At 40.8% G+C, this 7,001-nt stretch overlaps 1 pseudogene; it reads left to right on the forward strand.

Moving 5' to 3' along the window:
- The first annotated feature begins 2,150 nt into the window (after nucleotides 1-2,150).
- LOC143888646 (zeatin O-glucosyltransferase pseudogene) lies at nucleotides 2,151-2,915 on the forward strand (annotated as a pseudogene).
- The last annotated feature ends 4,086 nt before the right edge of the window (nucleotides 2,916-7,001 follow it).

The following is a 7,001-nucleotide window of genomic DNA, read 5'->3' on the forward strand; positions in this document are numbered from 1 at the left end:
CATTGTGTGTCAGCAAACCAAATATTCCACTAGTCCTCCAAGCAGGCTACTACAACCATTGCCTATTCCTCAGATGATATGGGAAGATATCGCCATGGACTTCATTACTGGGTTGCCAGCTTCCAATGGTTTCACCACTATTCTGGTTGTGTCATTGATCGATTATCGAAATATGCACACCTCGGCGCCTTACCAACAACTTACAATGCTGTAAAAGTTGCAAAATTATTCACAGAAATGGTAATCAAATTACATGGTCTCCCCAAGTCAATTGTCTCTGACAGAGACCCAATTTTTATCAGCAAATTTTGGGGAGCCTTGTTCAAGCTAAGTGGAACTTCCTTAAATCTTTCCTCCGCTTACCACCCCCAAACCGATGGGCAATCTGAAGTTCTCAACAGGTGTGTGGAACAATACCTCAGATCATTTTCACAAGATAACCCAAGACTTTGGCATTCCTACCTACCTTGGGTTGAGTTTTCTTATAACACCTCATTCCATACAGCGATTAAAATGACCCCCTTTGAAGCGGTGTATGGACGACCCCCACCATCCATTCCAACATATATTTCAGGTTCATCGCCTATTGAGGCTGTTGATACAGAGCTGAAGATACGAGATGAAATCTTATCACATCTTAAACTCAATTTAAGTCGAGCTCAGTCAAGAATGAAATGTTTGGCTGACAGAAAACGACCTGACAAAGATTTTGCGGTGGGCACATGGGTTCTACTTCGGCTACAGCCTATCGTCAACAGTCAGTAGCTACCAGAGTTTCACAGAAGTTGAGTAAAAGATTTTATGGTCCTTATGAAATTGAAGAGAAGATTGGGAAGGTAGCATACAAATTGAAACTACCTGAGGGTAGTAAAATTCACCCTGTTTTTCAAGTTTCCCTTTTGAAACCATTTCATGGTCATCTTCCCCATTCCATTTGTTCCTTGCCTAATCAAAGGTTCAATAATCGTCCCATTATCTCGCCCTTGGCTATTTTGGGCACAAGGACCATTTACAAAGATCAAATACCGGTTGAACAGGTGCTGATCCAATGGAAAGGACTCCTTCCTAAAGATACTTCATGGGAAGATCTATCTGCACTTCAGAAAGAGTACCCCCAACTAAACCTTGAGGACAAGGTTAATTTTGATGGGGTGGGCAATGATAACAGCTCAGGCACTCAGGAGCCCATGGAAGGTGATGTAAACACAGAAGGAGATGCCGATGAGGTTGAGGAATTAGGTGGGAAGCAGTCAAAGACCAATGTTCAGAACAGGGGAGGCAGAATTAGGCGTAAACCTAGGTGGACAGCAGATTATAACCAAGATTAGTTGATAATAAGACATTGCTTATTGGATGGGTATTAATCGCAGTCCTTAGTAGTAATTCTGAAATTACAATAGGAATTATACTCTATGTAATTGCCGTATAAGAATAGTAGAATACTAGTTGGTTAAGATGTCAGTCATCTCTGACATTCCGTTAGGATATGCTATTATAAGAGTGCGTGTAATCAAGGGAAAAAGGTAATGAAAACTATTCCTTTTGTCTCTCTCTCTCTCTCTCTCTCTCTCACTCTGTTTTCCAGCTTTCTTCTTCTTTTTCTTCTTCTTCTTCTGAAATTTCTGGTTTAAAATCTCAGACCTTCTTATTACAGATTATCAAATCTGTATCACTCAGCCACACAAGACACCCAAGCCAAAATCCGAGTCCAGGGTTGGGACCCACTCACCATCTCCCACATCCATTTCCACGACCTCCCTCACCCTCCTTTCCCGGCGCCGCCACCTGACCCTAATGCTCATAACAAGTTCCCGGCCCACCTCCAACCCGCGTTCTAAGCCGCCCATTTACACTTCCGTCAACCCTTTGCAGCACTTCTCCGGTCATTGTCTTCCACCGCCCGCCGTGTTGCCGTCATCCATGAGTCCCTCATGCCATTCCCTGCCCAAGAATCCGCTGCCCTTCCAAATGCTGAAGCTTACATCTAGTCTGGCATCTCTGCCTTCTCTAACATCTTTATCAAACAGGAATTTATTAAGAAGTTTGCTGATCAAAATGTAAATATCTCTCAAATCAGCCACCTTCCTGCTCTCTCCGATGAACGCTGTTTCACTAATCAATTCTGAGAACTTGTCCGTTCCCAAGTTGAGATGACGGACTCAGACGTGTGTGAAATCTACAACACGTGTCGAGCGGTGGAGAGTGAGTTCCTTGATCTCATGAATCAGCCACCTTTCCTTCGCGATGGAAGAATGAGACCGTTGGCTGTGGGTCCTCTACATCCAATCATTCTCCGTGGTCAAGATGGTTCAACTTCAGGACTGAGACATGAGTGCTTGGAATGGCTAGACAAGCAACCGTTCAAATCGGTGCTTTACGTCTTGTTCGGAAGCAATTCGTCTTTATCTGAGAAGGAAATTTTGGAGTTGGCAATGGGATTGAAACAAAGTGAGCAACGATTTGTTTGGGTCTTAAGAGAAGCCGATAGAGGAGACATATTTGTAGAAGAGAAGAGTGAGGATAAAAGTGAAAAATATCAATTGCCGGAGAATTACGAGGAAGGGTTGGAAGAAGTGGGGTTGGTGGTGAGAGACTGGCCCCCGCAGCTGGACATCCTAGCGCATCAATCAACTGGGGGTTTCTTGAGCCATTGCTGTTGGAATTCTTGCATTGAGAGCATGAGAATGGGAGTCCCAATTGCAGCATGGCCGATGCACTCGGACCAGCCATGGAATGCGATGCCGGTCACGGTGGTGTTGAAGATCGGCATCTTTGTGATCGATTGGGCCCGGCGGGAGGAGACGGTGTAGGCCACTGCCGTGGAAGTGGTGGTGCGGCGTTTGATGGAGTCTGAGGAAGGAAAATATATGAGGAGGAAGGCTGAAGAGTTAGGTGGGGCTATTCGTGAGGCTTAGTTGGAAGGTCGGAGCTCTAGAGCGGATCTAGACCACTTCATTGCTCATATATGTAGATAAATATTAGTCTCTTGTGTTAAGCAGTTGTTTTGTGTAACTTTTTTCTTCTTTTACGTACGTGTAGATTTTCTTCTTCTCTATGCATCGATGTTTTGCGTGACTTGTAGCCACTTTGAGCTCGTTCTATGTACATGATGGAAATGGGACTTGGTAATTGTACTCTGTAAGACCCGGCCCCATGCATGCATACCTTAGAAATTATTTTTAGTAGAATAGTCAAAACGGGTGTCTTTACAAAAATCCAGGCCTTTAAAATATGGAAGTTGTGTTTGCCTTTTAGGTTTTGGGTGTCATTTATCAAAAATCAAACCTCACGCAAAGGTCCAATGACCGGGAAAGCGACGTGCAATGATCTTGAAAGTTTAAAGCATCAGTTTTTTTTTAAACTTTTGAGTAGGGTGTTTTTATTATGGGATTTGCTAGCGTCCTTCACAGATGACATTTCACGGATGGTATGTTGCATGTGAGAGCAGCCTCCTCATGAATGAAGACAAAATCTGCTGAAAAGTGAGCCTTGGCGGCTGCTCTCACAGGCAACAGGCCATCCGCGAAATGCCTTCTACGATGGACACTAGCAAATCCCATTTATTACAAGTAGCTAAGTCTTTTCATCACTTTCCTAAAATGTCAAGGAGGAGATCTAAATGTCTTAAATAAGTGTCTGTGTCATTGAGATTTTAGTTCTTTAGGCATCTTAGTTTAGATAATTGGTAGTTTAATTAGAAAGTTTTTATTTTAAAGGTCACGATGACCCTTGGGTTGTACTTTCATTTATGTTTCTTAAATGGGCGTGGGGTACTCAATTTGGACTTGTGGGAGAAGTTTTTATGGTCTGTCAAATGGTTATGTTCTGTTATAAGAGTTATTGTAAGAGGTAGCTTCTAATTTTGAAATAACGTAGTGTTGTAGAAAGAACCGAATTAGATGGAGATTAGTTTTTATCTTGTAAAGTTGTAAACATGTTTGTGTGTGTGTGAGAGAGAGAGAGAGAGAGAGACAGAGAGAGAGAGAGTTTTGGAAGTCTTGGGCTAATATGGGCCTTTTCAGTTTTTTAGGCGGAGAGAATGAAAAAAGTTTGGGATATGATGAAAATCACGTTTCTTAACCCGGAAAGGCCAGTTTCTAAATTTTCTATGCTTTGGACAGCTAAAAGACAAGTTGCCTGAAACAATGAGTCCGGGTTCTGTTTTTTGGAAGAAACTTGTACATACCCAAAAATACCCCCCACTTAAATTGTCGTTCCCCACTGAATAAGAGGGGCATTTTTGTCCGTTTGTGTTTGACTCAGATTAGGGCTTTTTAAGAAAGTCTAAAAATATATTGTTTCGTGGATAAAACAAACCCTAAACGTTTTGTTCAGCTCTAGAGATAGAAATCAGAGAAAGAGAAGAAGAAGACCAAGGAGGTCGCAATTTTGAAGTTGAAGCCGCGAACCAAGGTAATATTTATGAACTATGAAAGATTTGGAACATTAGAAACCCTAAAGCAAGGGTTTGATAAGTAGAAAGAAGAAGAATTGTGGTTAATTGGATTAGAAATTAGAAATCTTTGGATTGATTTTGAGTTCTTGGACCTAATATTATTTTACGATTCCAACGAACTCAAAGTCGATTGGTAAGAATCTAAATTCAGAAATTTGTGTTTTGGAGATTCGAATAAGAATCTTTAGCGATTTTTCTTAAATCGTACGTTTGAATTTGGAGCGTGAAATTGGGTTTGATGGATTCCTCACGTCGATACAAATCCATCGGATCCGACCTCGCGCAATTTGGAGTCCGAACGAAGAAGATATGATGTGTTTAACTTTTGAGAAAATCGGGTAAAAACCTAAGAAAAACAAGTTTTCGAAGAGCAACCAACTGGTCGGGCCAGTCGACTGGCTCGCCCGAATCTATGTTTTTTTTTTAAACAGTAGTTGAAGGGCAGTTGACTAGTCAAGAACCCCAGAACTGTGCTTTGAAATTTGAAACAGTAGTTGACGGGCAGTTGACTGGTCGGACCAGTCGATTGGCGCGCCAAAACTGCATTTTGAGATCAAAACAGTAGTGAAGGACCACCAGTCGACTGAAGCTCGTTTGATGTTCGAAATCTGTCTGAATTTGGGAATATGTTTTGAGTTCTAGATTTCAATCCTTTGGCTTTTGGGTTACCTTCTTGGGCCCTTATTTGTTACCTATGTTTTGTTCAGATCAAGATATTGAGTCATAATCAGAATTAAGAAATGAATCGTACATCTTTGAGGTACGTAATAATGTACTACTTTAGGCATTCGTAAACCCTCTTCACTTTGAATCAGTATTGACTTTGGAAACCTGTATTGATACCTTTGAACTTCTGAATTAACTTTGGGTCTAGCATGCCATTTTGTTGCACCTACCGTTACTTCTGATTCTTTGAAATAACTGATATGAATATCTGTTCTGAATTCCGAACCATTGAAACTATCAGTTTAAATTTTGAATACTTAAAACTATTTGAATATGAACCTTGGACACCTTCTGAACACTTCTGTGGAGGCTTGGATTACTTCTGGACCCTGCCATAAGGGGGTAATACAATTCGCAACTCTGGACCCATCATGGGGGTAGTACACTGGAACTTCTGGCCCGTCAGTGGGATAAAACGCTAGCCCTGTCGACTTGTATCTGAACTTTAAGGAACTAGCTCCAACACCGTGGACTGTCGGCGTATAAGCAATAACATGTCTTCTGAACCATGCCTATGACTCTGAAGTGTAATTTGAATTCTGAAAACCTTTGACTTTGATTAGAACTTAAACATTGAATTGCTTTATTGCACTTTAGATTCAAAACCATATTTGACATGCACTTATATATACTTTGTGCCTATTAATTCAGTTGAGACTTCAGTATTCAGTTCTGATTCCATTTATCTGACCCTTATTGAGCCTTGACATGTTTAGACTGTACTTAGAGTAGTGCTTTATTATGTACTAAGATTTTTAGCTGACCGTGGTTATATAACATTTTCAGGACCCTCGTGAGGTTAACGAGGAACTTGACGCTTAGCTTGGATTTGGACTTTGGCTCAGAAAATAGTTTAGTTATTTCAGTTTGTTAGGAAGTGAGTACATTGAATGAGATGTAAAGACTTTTACTATTTTATTTTGCTTTGACTCTGGGGAGAGATGAGATTTGATTTGACTTTGATGGGTCCGCATCATTTGAACTTTGATATAATTTAGTTATGAAATGCCAGGTTATTTCTGTTATTGCTTTGTAGCCTTGTACATTTGTGAGATTCGTCTTGCAGGTGTACGGCGCTGTTATGTTCTATGCCCGGGGTGGGGTTTGGGGCGTGACAAAAATTAAATGGCAACTAGCCTTATTCGTATATGTTTTTTTTTCTTTTTCAAAGTCATAAATAGAACTGGCCTACCTTGGACGTTTGAATGACTGATTTTTTGGTGAACAAGGTTCTAAAGGTATTGGACATCCAAGATGCTTCTAGTCCTATTGTACGTGATGTATAACAGGGGTCTCTAGAGAGTTTTTCCTTCTTGTTTGTGTGAGCTTCTTGACGTGCGATAGAAGACATTCGGTTTTTTTATTTCTTGCGGGAAATTAGCCTCTCTTCAAGTTTTTTGTGTGCACCTCCCCTACCAAAATTAATATTGTACTAATCGCCCAATTCACATACAATAACAACCTTTTGAGCAGCAAGTTTTAGGCCAAAAAAACACATCGACCTGCTGTGTATGACAGCCCCTATCCTATGTATCTTTCAGAATTTTCTTTACTTTCTAGAGTTGCAACCACTTATTACATATGGCCTTAGGTTCAGAAATTCAGAATTTTGTGCACGGTGTTCACACCTATAGGTCGAGGTTGTTGGAGATGAAAGAAGGGCAGATATTGAAGATAACCTTTACTTTTATTTTCTTGGCTTGATGATACAAATGCAAGATACAAGTACATATCTATAGCCATCTTTCAGCGACATCGAGAATTCTAGATCTTAGATATTTTTCTCTACACAACCTACACTTCTCCCCACCAACACATC

This window comes from Tasmannia lanceolata, unplaced genomic scaffold (genome assembly GCF_043159265.1).
Source record: "Tasmannia lanceolata isolate RefF3 unplaced genomic scaffold, GAP_Taslan_0.1 ptg000012l, whole genome shotgun sequence".
NCBI lineage: Eukaryota > Viridiplantae > Streptophyta > Magnoliopsida > Canellales > Winteraceae > Tasmannia > Tasmannia lanceolata.